Source organism: Anas acuta, chromosome 5, assembly GCF_963932015.1.
Source record: "Anas acuta chromosome 5, bAnaAcu1.1, whole genome shotgun sequence".
Lineage (NCBI taxonomy): Eukaryota > Metazoa > Chordata > Aves > Anseriformes > Anatidae > Anas > Anas acuta.
The window spans coordinates 6,112,075-6,128,541 of record NC_088983.1 but is presented as its reverse complement, the minus strand read 5'-3'; the positions used below and the strand labels follow the sequence as shown (position 1 = coordinate 6,128,541).

The 16,467-nt window shown below is 43.0% G+C and overlaps 2 protein-coding genes across 4 annotated transcripts in view; one reads left to right on the top strand and one right to left on the bottom strand.

The window, feature by feature from the left end:
* PPM1A (protein phosphatase, Mg2+/Mn2+ dependent 1A) overlaps positions 1 to 9,765 on the bottom strand; it is a 33,829-nt gene extending 24,064 nt beyond the window's left edge. The window contains exon 1 of one of the 3 annotated variants that reach the window (XM_068682463.1): positions 9,625 to 9,765. The gene's annotated coding sequence lies outside the window, so the exon portion shown is untranslated. Of the gene's footprint in view, positions 1 to 8,698; positions 8,983 to 9,624 lie in introns of those variants that run through there. The other 2 variants (XM_068682461.1, XM_068682464.1) reach the window with 2 other exon arrangements.
* DHRS7 (dehydrogenase/reductase 7) overlaps positions 9,719 to 16,467 on the top strand; it is a 35,451-nt gene continuing 28,702 nt past the window's right edge. Inside the window, exons 1-2 of the mRNA XM_068682466.1 lie at positions 9,719 to 9,858; positions 11,387 to 11,505. The gene's annotated coding sequence lies outside the window, so the exon portion shown is untranslated. The remainder of the gene's footprint in view (positions 9,859 to 11,386; positions 11,506 to 16,467) is intronic.

Below are 16,467 nucleotides of genomic sequence, written 5' to 3'. Positions count from 1 at the left end.
TGGAGCATGCCAAAGAGTCAGTAGCTAAAGCCCTTGAAAATAGATGCAATTGGAGAACTGAGTGGCAAAGAAAAGGAGGGTAATTAGTATACCAGACCATGGACAACCACGGACAACCGCAGATACACCAGTGGAATGCATGAAATCCCTTTGCCCCTTTATTTGTCCCTCAAATTACACTATCCAGTCAGTGCAACTGTATTAACTCCTGGTACACAAGAAAATAAATTCTACATATGCTTTTTCATTTGCTTGAAGGTTCAAACATCTTAAATCGTTCACTAAGGACAATCAATGTAAATCCATATATCCCTGCAAAAACCTTATGTATTTTTCCAAAGATCTCAAACTATGAACCAAGCATTTTGTCCACGAAAAGCCACCACCCCCCACCTGCAGCTTGTACTTTAACAATATATAATTTAATAATCCTTTTAAAACAATGCTTGAATTGTACTCCTTCCACTAGGATAAGCTGCTTATAGGAGGCACACTGCAGCCGTAGCTATTTGTCCAACCTAAGCTGAGAAGTGTCCCCATCCTACAGTTTCCTGGAACAATTCTCCGAGTGACATTACGCCCTGTATGCTGTAATGAGCATGCATAAAGCGAGATTACAAGCTTTACTTGAACTAGAGGACACAGAAGAAGTCAGCAGCAGTATGTATAATTTGGTGAATAGAAAAGGGGCACCCAAAGCTCAACCTGATCTGTGGCACTTTGCCCCCCTGCCTTGGATGCAGTAACCAGTCAGGATATAATTGTGCAGGCACAGAAACATTTCTCAAGTTAGCTCCTGCTGAATGAAAATCTTCCATACTGGAAGCCCCAAATCAATTAACATTAACAAATAACATGTCAGAGATCATCCTGGGGATCAGAAGAATGACTAAAATAAAACAGAACACGCGGACGAGGAGACGTAATTACACCACGGTCATGGGCTGAATGAAGTCATGAAAAAGCTTCTTGCCAACGAAAGTATTTCAAAACTATCAGAGGCTATATGACGGAGTCCTGGCATTCACGGCTCGACAACATCAATAAAATACTGAAAATTAGAGCTGATGTTTCTGAACATCTACTTTCAAATGCAGGAATAGATGGCCAATAAAGAGACCTGTGAATTGTCTCCAAAAAAGAAGTAGGACAAGAAATAAAATGAAGATTTTGGGCTACTTTTTAATAAACCATTTCATTGAGCTTTTATTTATTTAAAGATAACTCCCCTTTGGGTTAAAATCTGCCGTTCATGCTAGGGGCTGACAGCCTTTCTGAATGCCTCCTCACATTAAATAGCAAAATATTTTATCCCACTTGATTTCCTACATCGATGCATTTGTTGTTTGTGTTGGAGGTGATGGTAGGACTATGGAGAGGATTGGTAAAGTCTCCAAAAGTCTTCTGGAACATGGAAAGCAGCCATTCCTAAGCTAGCACCCTGCCTCCTTTCACCTTTTTCTGCTGTTATCTGCCTTTTCTCCAGACAACCAAACCTGTTCCAAGGTTAAACGAGGAGCTGTTCTTCTCAACATGAATGTGTGCTGGCAGAGGTCCAAACTTTCTTGAAAGATGTTTGTAATCTGATTTTCCAAAAAAGACAGTCCTCAACATGGAAAAAGATAACTCGTCTAACAAATTGTTCCTGCAGAGATTTAGAGAGAGGGTGATGCAGCTTCAACATTTCTTTATGGAGTTCTTTTGCTCTGTGGTCAGTTACTGAAGAAAATAACTTCTTCCCAGAATCACTAGGACCACTGTGGGGAATAGCAAAATCACTAAATTGATTCTGAGAGGAGATACAACTTGCATCCACAAGTACCAGTCACTCATCAAGATCCTAACAAGACTTGCATCCTCAGAAAAAATAAATAATATTTCTTGGCCCCAAGAAATTTCTTGATTATTTCTAAACATTTGTACTTCAAAGTAGAGGTGGGAGAGTCTAAGAAAAAAGCACTCGGCAGCAGTATCAAAGTACAAGCAGCCCAATCACTATGAAAAAAAAAATCTCTGAAAATCAATGAGCTAGCTCTGCACCATCATATGCTGCTGCCTGAGCAGTAGGAACAGAATGAAAACCCCAAGGTCCTTGCTTGAAGAAATTAATAATCAGAAAACATCCCCCCGCTGGTGTTCAGCTGCAGCCCCTTTTTGGTTATACAACATTTTCCAAAGATTTCTTATTTAAAATGTGTTGGAAGATAAACAAAAGACACCCATTTTAGACACCGAGATTAAACAAACGCTTTGTTAAGAGCACACAAACTCCTGCAGGCTCCAGCCAAAATTCAAAGCCCCATTGAGGAAAGCACTGTAGAAAGGAACTGTGAGATCCAAGGAAGCTGCAGTCTTTGCAGACAGAAGTTGGGAGAAAGAAAGCCCTTGCTTCATTTTGTTTCAATAAACAAGATGCAGTAAAATTCAAAATCTCTCAAAGAGCAAGGCAAGCAAGTAAAAATAAGAAAATTGGAGCTATATTGTCATGAAGTTGAACTATAATTTTCCCCCTATTTCCAATACCAACAGAGTATTGCCACTAGCACCGTACTATTACCCCCTTCCTAGACACAGTGGCCGTAATATCCAATTCTGGAGTACAAATAAACCTCAGAAAGTCCAAGAACTGAACAGACCTGAACATATCAAATGCTTCAAGGAACAGCTAAATAAAACTGTTCTTTAAAACTTCATTCTTCCAACCTCTCATTCACAGCTTGAAGTCTCAGCAGCTTTGTTCCCTGCTAGTATTACCAACCAAACACTATTTGCCATTTACAGAAAGATATTCTGAAGATTCATCGAGGAATGTTTTCTTTAGTGGAAGAACTGCACTATTTCACTGCTATTTCTGACTCAGAAAGAAAAACAAAACACGACGGCATTTGCTTTTTATCAACTTCAGCTAACCCCACTCAGAAGAATCAGGCAGAATTTGAGTCCAGCCCTCGCCACCGCTACCCAAAAGAGGGAAATGAAATTCTTGGTAACGGACCTCAAGCCCAGAATGGCTTATTAGGACCAGGACTGCTCAGGTTCTTCAAAGGCCACTGCAGTAAAGTCAAGCGACTGCAGACTCCCCCTCCCAGCACCCCACAGTGTTTTAGCTAAAGTGTTAAAATAAACGAGGAAAAATATGCTGCATGGAAAGAGGTCCTGATGGGATTATTCGCTGAGACTACAAAAACAAAGTGAGGCTTGAAAACAGTAATTAAAAAAAAGACCAAACATCAAATGCATTAATTGAACCATTCCTGAAATATAGAAAAAAAAATTACACACACACACTTGTGATGAAACAGTTTCCTACTCAGGAAACTGCCGCTTTTTTTTTGAATAGTTAACGTAATTGCGAATTGTCACTGGTGGCAATGGAGATGTAGCTGAGGACAAGCCCTTACAGCACCGCACCACCTTTCTGTGATGAATGCTCTTGCAGTGTTTAACTGACACCCTCACCACAAAGGCTGCTGTGCTATTGCTGCTCCCTACAACCCAAAGACAATCAAACACGTGGAATCACCACCCATCTCCTTCCGAATTTTCAGTCTTTATGTCCCAAGCTGTTCACAGCCAGTACACGCCTGATGATTAGATGTTTCCATGAGGGTCACAAAACCTCCTCCTTCGCCAAGCATTATTATGAAATTATTTAATGTAAGATACATAAGCAGTTTTCCAGACTCTTCGTTTTACGAGAAAATATTTGCGGTTCCCATCACAGCAATGTTACCACAGTTCTGGTGAGGATATAGGAAAAGCAGCACGCGGGACATCAAACCTGCTGACTACACATGAGAATCAAATGGGAATAAAATAGGAAATGTTCTGAAGTACACAGCTGTAACCTGGCTTTGCTTGCAAGGAAATTACATCAAAACTATGCCAGAAGCACATTAAGACCTGGAAGTCAAATCCTCAAAGCTTAGGAAAAGCTGGAGTTTGTTCATTTGTACACGCCAAGAGCTTTTATTTACAAAGCCATGTTGCCCTGACATCCCCAGCATTCCTATCTTGTTTAAAAAAAAAAAAAAAAAAGATAGAGAATGACTGATGGAATAATAGTAGATTTTTTTTTTTCCCCCCCATCAAGACAATTTAAAAATAGGAAAAAAAGAATCTAAGGGGAAAAAAATAGCCCTGTTGTAGTCCTTATTAATTTTTGGGACAGAAGGCTTTCTCTGAGGGTCCAACCAACTGCCAGGCTCAGCCCTGGTACCAGCAGCGCAGCCAGAGCTGATGGAGTTGCCTTTGATGGCCAAGACAGTGAGGTGATGCTCTTCTGAGTCCAAACCTGAGCCTGTTGCAACTCTAAATATCCTGGTCACCAAACTAGGACACTGTACAATCCTCCTGTTTTTCAACATCTAAGCAGTGTGAAAACCAGCAGTTCCTGAGCTTAAAGGGCCTCACTTCGCAGCCCCAGAACGGTTCCCTACAGACAGAAGGAATACAAGGTCTGTAAGAAGGGTCTGTCCAAATACTTAAGATATTTGATTAGGGGAATCAGAGAATTATTTATTGATATAAACTGATTCTTTCTTCATGAAACGTTCCTTCAGCTTAACACTTAACTGCTTACCTGCCCACATTTCCCTGCTTTCTGCACCCCTTCCTAAAGATTGGGTTTATGTAACTTCGCAGACAACTGGTGAATTCCTTATAATCATCCCCAAACACAAACAGCTTAGGCACAGATTACACAGTTCTCATGGCTACTGCATTTTAGGGTATTTCCTTAATCTAAAATCAGCAGAGTGTTGTGCACAAATAGCCACGATCCGCGGCCAAGAAGAATACAGATTGGCATTCAAACTCCAGACCCAAAGCACAGACAGCAGTTAAAATGAATTGCACGCATAGCTACAGAAAATCCTTCAAGTTACAGCTGAGACCCAAACATGAAAGCACATTTCATCCTCTGGGTCACAATCCAGCAAGGCATGTAAGTATGAGGGTTACATCATGCATCTGCGCAGTCCCACATAATTCAGCTGCACATCGCCAATGCGCGTAAGGACCTTTAAGTGCTTTGCTTTATTTAAACCGCAGCTACCAGAGCACAAGGCACATTACGCTTGAGTTTCTGGGCTTTACAAACTATTTGAAGATATTTTAATCAATTAAAATATTCTTACCTGAACTAAGAACTAAGACTTTAGCGATAAAGAGATTAATGCACTTCTCTAGCTGTGAACTTGTAGCATTTCTCTGAATTTCAACACTGGAATCTGATTACTCAGCTTTGTTTTTCCTTTGCATCCCTCTGAGATGCTCTTGTGCTAGTATGCTGCTCCAAAGTTTACACTCTAAACAGTGGAAGCGTACTTTGTTGGTATTATTTATAGATGAAGGAAGTGTTTATTCTGTTGGTTTGGTCACATACGAACACCTTTTTAGACGAGCTGTTAAAAAATCTGAGCAACTGTTTGATATATTTATAAACACGCTGTTCTGGAGACTCCAGCAGCAAGCTGAAATATCCATTAGTTAATTTTACTGGTATGTGAAAACAACAACAAAAAAAATTAAACGAGCACCCAGTAAAACAAAGGCCTGTTCAGTTTAAACACACAAAGAGAAATGCAAAAAGAAGAAACTTGACAGACATCTTTAACTTCGTAGGTGGTTTAACAGGGAGCACAGTTTGGTAGGTAGAAATTCAGAAAAGCAGCCCTTATAGCACTGCCTCAACACCTCCAGCACTCAGCTGGATACTACCTCGATCCAGGAACAAGAATCAGTCTGTTCCCTCAGTATGGCATCTCGCTTTTTTCTCTTCTGCCCTGATTACAATTTCCTTGGACTAGATGTTCTCGCAAACCTTAAGATTTAAATGATTTACTCTAGAAACATGATAAATCTAAAATTGTTCCTTCGCAGACAGATAGGAAGAAGAGCAATGTAAAAAAGCCACAAAGAGATAATGTTATCACCACTCTGATCCCTGCTACATCATGGTTCAAATACACGAAGCCTTCTGAAACAACTGTTTTAGGCACTGGCTCTTAAACTACATTTTATGTATGTTCCCTGGATCTTAAAAACACTTTTTTTTTCAGGCATTACCTGTTTTTGATGTAAACTTTAGTTTGCAATTTGTCATTCTTTCAATGAAGAGCATCACAGTTAACTCTATTTAAGTTTTAGAGAAGTTTAATTCTTATCCTAATATTTTTTTAACTGAAATATTGATCATAAGACTAAAGCTAAAGATATGGGTTAAGATTTCAACAGCAAAACACTATCCAGAAACAGCTGAATTTTCAAAAAGGATAAACGTGACTATAGGTTGCATCATTTAAAAAGAGCTACAGATGACACAGATACACCAACGTTTAAAAAAAAAGTAAAAGTGAGCTATGGTTTAAGAGAAGAGAGGAGAACAATTACAACCACGTGCCACAGTATGAAGAAATGTTGCATGGCTCAGGTGCAGCTCTGCTAAGCCACTATTGTCTTGACTTCAAACATCATTAAAGTCTTTAAAGTGAGTTGAGGTCTGCAGAGACCAACTGAATAGCTATTTTACAGCACTTCCCATTCCAAAACTTGCTTATTTGTAAATAACTCGCAATTATGTAAAAATATTTTGACATTAGCATAGGCTTCAATATGTGAAAATGAAGCCAATATTAATGTCAATATTTTAGTAAGAGATATACCGTTGATAAATGACTTGTATGTAGGTCATCCCGTGAAAGCAGCTGCTTTATATTCCCAGTTCCACTAAAAAGGGAAAAGTGCAATGAGATCTTATTGACAGCTGCATTCAAAAACATACCAGTTACATAAGTTTGCAAATTACACTGTGCCAAAGTTAAATATCTAAGCTTTTTAACGATAGTTCTTAAAATGCCCTCTCAGCAAGAATGACTCAACGGCACCGTATAAGCTGCTCTCCAGATAAGAAGCAACCAGCTTGAATTTTATAGAAAAGACTTTTTTTGTGTACTGCTTTAATTCAAATTGCACCGAGTGAGTTCTGCTTGTTTGGACCTGCAAGCTTCACCAGTCCCTTGGCATTTCCAGCCCTGCTCCTCAGCTCCAACAAAGTATCTCGAGCTCACCTAGACTCGGCGAAGCACTTGGAAAACAGGTATAGTTTTCTGCTGTACCTCAAGGGGAAATATTTACCAGACAACCACCAACCAAAGGACTAAACCTTTTTAACCAGAGCTAGGCCTAGAAAAACACAGCTCTACCAGAAAAGAGCGAGGGTAAAGACCAGCTCTTTCCAGTACAAGCTACGTTTATCAGGAGGTTTTATCAGATGAATATGGCTGAGGAAAACATTAATAACTGGCACAACGCATCAGCAAGACTTTTACTTTTACAGCAGTCCCCTGCACAAGATGTAGGCCCAGAAATACGGGCCTGGAGGGGAAAGCTTTAGGAGCAGCTCTCCCTGCCCCCGTGAGAAATGCTGCTGTACCTACCAAAGTTGTTCCTCAATACCTTTCCTTTGCTCAGACAGGGAAAATGTAAAACTTCCCTGACCCGTGCTTTCCCCACCCCTTCCCTCTGTCTCTGATCTTATTCATAGAAAACCCATGAATAGCATTAAAAGCAAAGCTGTCAGAGAAGAAATGTGGGTAGAACTTGCTCAATTCCTGTTAATTTGGCAATTCGCACAGGGTCCTGAGTAACAGCGGTCGTCTTTAATTGCACTGGTGCTTCACTAATCCTTCGCCAGCCACCTAAGCAGCGCGTGTACAGGCTCAGCAAAGCGTTACCGAGTTAGAACCAGGACTTCACGAAGTGACTCCACTTATTTTGACGTTCCCCATCGCAACCCATGGAAAACGTGCCACCTACCCCTGGGGAAGAGAGCCTCCAACCTACAGCTCTCAGCATCTCTTTGAGAAGAATGAATTCTTGAAAGAATTAAAAATCAAAAATTCCTCGGTATGGCATGCTCAGCCCTAAGGTTACCACGCAGGTCATCTGAGCCACCACCGAGTTCTCCCTTGACAAAAGGTACAGCTCGATGGCAAAGCAGTTCCTCACAGGTTGGTTTTGCAACCACAGAATTTTGCCACACGCGGGGCACAACCCTGAAACGTTTTAACTGTATGAAATGAAAACAAATACGTATCAGGATAGACGTCGCAGACATCCCTTTGACCTGCAGCCAGCCCCAGAGCTGTGTGGCTACCACAAGGTAACGTAACAGAAGGGTCAGACGGGAGCTCCAGCACACAGCACCGAGCCCAATTATCTCCCACATCTCCGGGCAACTTCTCCACCGAGGACACCGTCCTCTCACCTCCGCTTTCAATGCCAGATCACAGCTCCCCGCCAACCTTTGCTCCCCGCCGCTGTTCCCAAAGCCTGGCTCCAGCTTCTCCCACCCCACAAGGCGAGGGCGAGCTGTGAGGCAAGGCCAGCACCCCCTGGGTGCCCCGCACCTCGGTGGGGCGGGTGCTTTATAAATCCATAATACCCCTTATGGTGCTGAGGGGGTGTTTTTTTTATTATTTTTTTTTTTTTTCCTCGTGCCCCACGGCTCGGGCGAGGAGGCTGTTTATAGCCTGTGGTAAATGAACTCTGGAGCAGGGAGGGGGCGGAGGGGAGCTGCTGCCGCCTCAGCTCGCCTCCCTCCCCCTCCTCATCCTCCTCACAGCCCCTCAGGGACCCCCACACCCTCAGAGCCGCCTCAGATCCCCCTCAGGACCCCCCCCTAGCCCCCACTTACCCCTCTCCGGGCCGCGGCGGGGACGGCACCGGCGGCTCCCCGAGGTGCGCGGCGGGGAGGAGGAGACGGAGAAAAAAAAAGGAGGAGGAGGAGGAGGAGGAGGAGGGAGGAAGGGGCCCGGCCTCGCCTCGCTTCACTCGCAGGCCGAGGGCGGCTGGGTGCGCAGGGGGAGCGCAGCGCTCATGGCGGCCCCGCTGCCCCCGGCCCCTCCCGCTCGGCTCCCCCCCGGCCCCGGCCCCGTGCCCGCGCCCAGCCGCCCCCCGCCGCTGCCGCGCACGCGCGCCGCCTCCCCCCGCTCCGCTCTGCGCATGCGCCGCTCCCCGTTTACCACCCACCCCTCCCTCCCCTCCCAGCGCCTCCCCGCAACGGGGGCCGCCGCCGCCGCCGCGCGCGCGCACGCTGCAGGGGAATAGAGAGGGGGGAGGCGGGAGCGCGCACGCGGGGTGCCCGGATGTAAAGGGGATAAAGGGGAGGGAGGGGGGGGAGGGGGGGGTGGTATTACATCACCCCGCGCCGCGCACAGCGCGCATGCGCGAGCTCCGGGGGAAGACGTCATCAGAGCCCTGAGGGGAGCGGGGAGGAGAGGAGCGGGCGGGAGGGAGGGAGGCGGCGGGGTGGGGAGGGGATGGCGGCCGCTGGGAGCGGGTTATCGGCTCCTTGAGAGGCTCCTCGAGGAGGGGATGGGCTGAGGGGGCAGCCCTGAGGCGATGGAAGCCCTCCTGAGGGGAGGGGAGGCCGCCCGCCATGAGGGGAGGCCCTGAGGGGAGGCCGCGCCGCCCCCCGCCCTGAGGCGAAGGGGAGGCCGCGCTCCCTGAGGCGCTGCCCCCACACGGCTACACCGACCCCCTGAGCCTCCCCCCTCACTGCAAGCCGGTAAAACCGAGCCCTGGATCCCCCGGCTCGTTTCATAACCCCCCAGGCCCTACCTCCTCCGCGGGCGCCTCTCCCCGGCCCTGTCCCATCTTCTGCCTCCGGCGAGGAGTCGGCCGTGGGCCCCCCGGCCCCCGGGAGCAGCTGCCGGCCCTGCCGCCCACCCCCCCCCTAGCGAGCCATGCGGAGGAGAAAGGGGAGGTGGGATCCCGGCTGGCTCTGGCAGGGAACGCCGTGTGAGGCTGATGCCAGCGAGCCGCGGTTAAACCCCGGGCTGAGGATTTTAAGAGGTGGAGTGGATGTGGGAAGGACTACTTGGAAGGGGAGGGTTAGGGATGCGGGCTGGTGTTTTGAGCCCGTGGAGAAGGAATGGCTGAAGCGGGCGCTTAGCTGAAGAATCAGGGAGGTTGCCTGGTGGGTTTCCATGTTTGACAGGAACCGGAGCGCACAGCCATATGTGAAGGTTTTTCTACCCTGAATGTTTGGAAAGCCCTCAAATTGCCGGTTAGCTTCCTCTGGCCATTGTAGGTAACAATCAGTGTAGCTTCAACCTGCCCGTGCCAGCGACCGAGGGCAGTTAATTGAGGGCTCTTGTGCAGATAAGACCTAAAAAAACCAGAAAAGCCTTACCCAGAGAGGGCTGGAAAAGCTGTAACTGTAACAAAACCTCATGGTTGTAGTGTTTTTTTGTAACAGCTAACTTACTGTGTCTCAGTGTGATACAAAATATCCAGTTCCCATTGCTGACTGTGAGGGAATGGTATGTTTGGACCTGATCTTACTCCATTCATCCGAATCATGTTAGCACGAGCATGAACATCACTCAGCAGTGCTCAATGTTGTTTGAACTATTTCAGGCCTTGAAGTTGCAGATAAATGCACCGTGAGTTGTTAAACTAACCTTTAGGGAAGCTTCACTGCAAAATATTCCAAAAATATATTGGAGGTGGGAGCAGAATATATGAAGTCTATTCCTCAAGGGGAGATTTTTGGAAGGTCACAGAGAATTCTCATAACCTTCATGAATGGTATTTGAAATTTCTTGGTATTCAAAGGCAATTAGTTATAATTTTGATGCAGTTCAGATATGAAAAACTGCATTTTTTTTTCCTCAACACTTCTACAATATACAGTCAGGGTAAAGGTTACACAGATTTTTTCCAGAATGCATGTGCTGATGTACATATACAGTCATGCTTCTTGAACCTCTGCACTTAAACATAAATTCAATAATTTTCATCCTTCTTTTACACTTTACCTTTAAAGCGTTAGGAGAGATTTAATAAATCTCTAAATCTGAGCTGTCTTGGTGGTTAAAGTGGAACAGTCTTGACAGAAAAGCAGTGTGTCATGAGCCTGCTCTACAAACAGGGACAAAACAGATTTAATAAATCTCTCCTAACACTTTGAATTATATGCAATTGCAGATGTTATTGGATTCTATTTCGCGTTACCTGCACCTCAGTTTTTGCATTAAAAAATAAGTGAACAAAAACCTGGCCTAGCTTTTTAGTGATGCCCTAGATTTAAGCCACAGGAATGGAATGACAACAGAGAGTTTGCTCCTGTTCTTTTTATGTTTTTCTTGGGAAATTGGATGGAGTCAAATTATAACAGTATTTTCTTAAAGTGTAACTTGTATTTAGTTTGCTCCTTTTGCCTGGCCAGTTGTACAAGCAATGGTAATCAGTAGTTACAAGAAATTCAAACATCACATTTAACTAAGATAAAACAGAGTTGTGAGTAACATATTTCTATGCGTATTTGTAGCTGATGAGGCTACATCTCCCAGCATACAACTCTTCGTTTTCCCTTTAGTGAGACATCAAGATTGGGTACAGATGACTGGGACCTGTAGTCACTGGAAACATTGGCTCCACAGTTGAGGAGACAGTAACAAGAATTGTTGTGAAACTCCTTCAGCACTGCATCATCAGGTATGCCTGGGTTATTAAGAAGAATCACTGTTCATTGTTGGGAACAAGGAATTTTGATTAGCTTAAGAAAGCATATTTAAAATGACATGCTGCTCCAATGTGTGTTTTAAAGAATATTTTTCTGCTTCAAACCAGCTTTTAAAAACTATTTAGATGGATGTTTCTCCCCAAAATATTTTAAAGTATCTATCTAAATAATAGATATTATCCAACTATGTACACTTGATTACTGCAGGCATGAAGATGATTTTGTCCAATGTATTCCCTAAAACTGCCACCTGAGAAGCGTTCCACGCTTTGATCAAGGTTCTCCATAACATCATTTCTTAAAAACCAGAGCAGAGCGCTGCAGTTGCTACTGGGACCACGTGGCGATGTAACTGCCTTTTGGGATCCGTTCCCATTGTACTGGGCGTATTCTGTATGAAGCTGCTGTAGTCCACAGGTTGGTACTGCCACTGTTCCTTTTAATTCTTTTAGTTTTAATGCCAGTTAGAGTTCTGGTTAAACTTTTTGTATTACAAAAACATGAATTATCAGAAGTTTTTATGTTCTTTAAAGAGGGGACAGCTAGTGCAAATATTTATTGTTGTGTTTCATGATTTCAGTTTCTTGATCCCCCAAGCGAAAAAGCTGCACTACTTTCAGTGTCTCACATTCTGGTTTGCCCAACAGGTTGGGAAAAGCAGAGAGCCTTATTTTTTCAGCTTCCCTTATTTATCTTCACTCTTTCTCCTTCTGCCTGCCATGAATATTAGGCACAGATGGGAAATAATATATCTGAAGTTACTTTGCAGCCTAAACAGACGGTAGACTGTAGATGTATGTTTTATTTGGAATAGGTTTTGTATCACTTAGTAATACTCATTTAAATAATGGACGTGTAGTCAAGCTGTTGTCCAGGCTGCCTTGAAACAGTGGCAGGAGGCTGGCACCTTCAGACAGCGTTGCTGCTGTGCTTACCCTGGTGTCTGCAGCCAGCTGAGCGAGCTGCCTGCTGGAGGTGACTTTTCCTCTCCTGCAGTTTCTCTGACTACAGAAGAAGCTGAGATGACAACCTAGACTGAGTGCTTAACTTTCAGATGGCTCAAATGAATTAATTAGCCATGGTGCTCGGAGGTGATCTAATACAAATCTTCATACTAATGTGCTTAGCCTGTAATACTGCGATCTTGAACTTGCCAGATTTTTGTACTTGGCTTGTGAAGTACCCATGCCCTGCCCCATCTCTTCTCCACTGGGCGCTACCTATTTTTAGAATCCAAAAGCCAGCTGGACGACTATGCTGCAGGCTTTGCATCTTCTGAGAACTATTGCTGCAACACCCTGGTGTGATGACATCTGTAGGTATCTGTTCAGGCAGCTGTGCCATTGGGAACTCCATAAAATGCCAGTGCTGTAGCTATGATTAATAATCACATGATGTTTAAATCATCAAAAGCGCACACCTAGAGTGTATCCTGTATCCAAACTGAATTTATCTGAAAGATGTCACAAAGACTTTGGACTTTTGAAGAACATGGTATGCAAAAGTTCTGCATCCTTGAAGTGCAGCAGTTCTGATATAATTTGCTTTCTGCTGGAGTCTTGAGAAGGGCTAAACAAACTGCCACACTTTGCCTGAAGATTTATGCTGTCCTGATAGTTTCTAAAAACAATGTTCAAACAGCAAGGACATTTTGTAAAAACAAATACTAGTACTTTGCAATCTACGAAATCATTAAGGCATCACAACGTTGTTTTCTGATTGTAGCTTAACAGAAAAAAAGCAATTCTCAGTGATGAGTTTTATTTTTCTGGTGAGAATTTACTGATGGAAGTAACGTGCAGTTCTGGAAAATCATCAAAAGCAAAGCAGAGTAACTGTCAATAGAAGGAAAACCCTTTAATATAAAAAAAAATATATAAAGTTTTATTCTAGAATATTGTTACTGTTTTTGTCCCCCTTTTTCTCCAACTCTTCATGTTCTATTTGTAAATTTCTTATTTGTCAGTATTCATTAGGCACCACCTCTACACTGACGCTCCAAATACAAATAAAAAAGCGTATTTTGAATCTTTCCTATTCCATTTCAGCCGTCAGACAGTGGCTCCCAGCCAGTAAGGCGGGGAGCCACCAAGTCTTGTAGGGCTGTGCTGGCTAGGATTATTGTGCTGCTATGGGATGTGGTTGGGTTTCCCAAACAGAGCTTGGCTATGAAAGGCTCGGGAGCTATGGCCTTGTGCAGGAAACCTCTGCAATAAAGATTTGGTCTTCAAGATTGTTATTTGGTTGTTCTATAGAATGTTTTCCAGATTTACTGCTAACATTGGTCACTACTGTGGCAGCTGACTAAACACATGAGATTCAGAAGTTCAGTAACACTCCCTCTATTTTCCTTTACTCAGAAGAAAATCTTGCTGGAGATGCCAGACTGACAGCTGTGACTCTGAATCTTTGTCCTTCGTTCTTACAAGTTCTCAATGTGCAACGCATTTTCTGTACGTCCTAAATAATGCATTTTTGTTATGCTATGTAAAGGACAGCTTTAAGTGAAGAAACAAGTCATTTAATTAGGGAAGCAAGTTTCATTTTCAGTACAAGCAGCACTGTGCTCTGTTGTCAATAAGAAAGTCATTTTAGAAAAGGATTTTTTTGTATGTGAAATACAGGAGAGGCATCACATGTCCCACTCTCTCCCAAAGTCCAAAGCTTACACAAAAGAAGATGACAAAAAATCAGGCAGCTCAGGAGGATAAATGCAGTTAGTAAGGAAGGTTCTCAGAGCAAATCACCTTTGTTACACATGGCTCCTTCTACCTATAGCAAGATATAGCTATGTAGTGCAGAATATAGCTATGAAGTACAGAACAATCAGAATATTTTATCAACTTGGCTTTAGACTATTTCATTCAGTGGATAGTTCTTCTATTTTAAAAATGTGAGGGTGTATGTAAGTTGCTGTTTTCATTTGCCATTAGTAGTCCGTGCATGAAGGCCTGTATCTTCACTGAAGTCAGTGACAAAGCTTCCATTGACCTCAGTGTTGCAGGATCAAACCCTTCGTCATTAGCATGTTGTAAAAACGGCTGTTGTCCCAGCCAATTTTAGTGGGCTTGCCTACAATTGTCAGTTGTTTAACCTAAAAATTAGCTTAGCAATCACAGCTGAAAGTGCATGTCAGACTGTTGATGTGTATGAATACTTCATACTGAGTCATTGGGAATCTTATGATGCTCTTAGACTTTTAAAATTATTAACACTCAAGCATAGACTCTGAAAATCAATAAAGATGTGAACTTCCAGATGTGGAGGAGATTCACATTCCATAAACTCCATTTGTTCTGTTACTAGTCCTTTTCTTCTTTCAATAGCCGTATCTAGTCGCCTTCTTTGTACAACCAAACACAGCTTGCTTTTTGCTAAATTCATTCATACAAATATGGTCATTCAGTTGTCTCCTTTAACTAGCCTGTTAGCTGAGACACAGCTGAGGAGATCAGGTTTTGTGTATCAATTAGTCACATTAAGCTGGAGATTATTTAAAACCAACATGCCAGAATCAAACGGCCAAGGTCTGGAGATATTGACATCTGAACGTTGCTTAGTATTTTGCAAAATAGGTTTATGTAGTACCAAAGATTCTGGAGAATCCAAGTTTGAAAGGAAAATCTGCTTCTGAAGATGGATTTTGCCACTTTTCCCTTTTTAGCTGACAGCATAACTAAGGTTTAAATTTAGTTTGATTACGTAGATGCTGATGTGGTACAATTGTACAAAGTAAGACACTGTTTCATGTTTGCTGGTATAAGGAACACAATAAAAATGGATGTGAGATCAAAGCTAGATATGACGGTTTTCTTAGGAAAGCAAGACAACTTCTAGTAATTTCAATTTTTAACATTTTTATGTCAACCCCTACCCCTGTCACAGTGTTGTGTTTCTCCGGGGATGGAGCAGAACAAAATATTAGCAAAGCAATAGAGATAATTATTAAAACTGCACCTCCATGTTGTGCAGTTCAAACTCAGTTTCAGAAGGAGGAACCTATCAGGGAAGGAAGATCTCATAAGGCAGGATGCATTAGCTTATATCCTTTTGTAAAAACGTTTCACATCTACTGCAAATAACGTGGTGCAGTTTCATATCAGAGTGTAACTCAAGACATGAACAGCACTTGGAGTTATTCTGAGTCTCCACCCTAAACAGAATGGTATCCTTTCTTCTCAGGAAATTTCAGTTGGTCCAGTGGACTTGGCATCCAACTACTTCTTAAGAGATTTGGCAATGGGATTTCTTTTAGGTATTTGAAATAAGTTTGCTTTCTTGCTCGTTGTCATTCATTGTAGTGTATCGCCTACGAATTTATTTAGATAAATATCTGTGCTATATTTGTGTGTGTGTAAAGGCCTACAACATATTTTTATAAGCACATTTGTTATTATATCTTTGTAGGAATAATCAAAATAATTGGTTTGTAGCTGAAATTTATCATGTCGCATTTCTAATTCCTCCCTTGGGTTGTTTTACTCTGTTTTCTGCTCAAAATAAATAGTATAATCCCTTGTAAGAGATGAGATAAGGAAGATGAAAAAAGCTTGCCTTGCAAAGATGAGAAAAACGATGAGGTAAAAAAGGAAAGGATTGGTGATGCTAATTCACGGCAGTCAGCTGAATACTGGATGGGAGTCATTAGCTCACTCTACAGAGGTCACAAGCTTGCCCTTCTATGACACATATTTCAATTAATATAGACACTGTCTCAACATGAAAGCAGCAGTCAACCTGAGCTGAACCCAACTTAGGTGAGAGGCTCATTACCAATAGCAGTTAGCAAATAGGAATATTCCTACAAGTGCAAACTGAAAAGCAGAGTGATATACCTTCAGAGCACTGAGCAAACACTTCAATCTGCTACTCATTCTCTAGGTAAAATCTGTTAACACTCAAAGATAGTGGTTGTGGAATGCTTCAAGCTCATC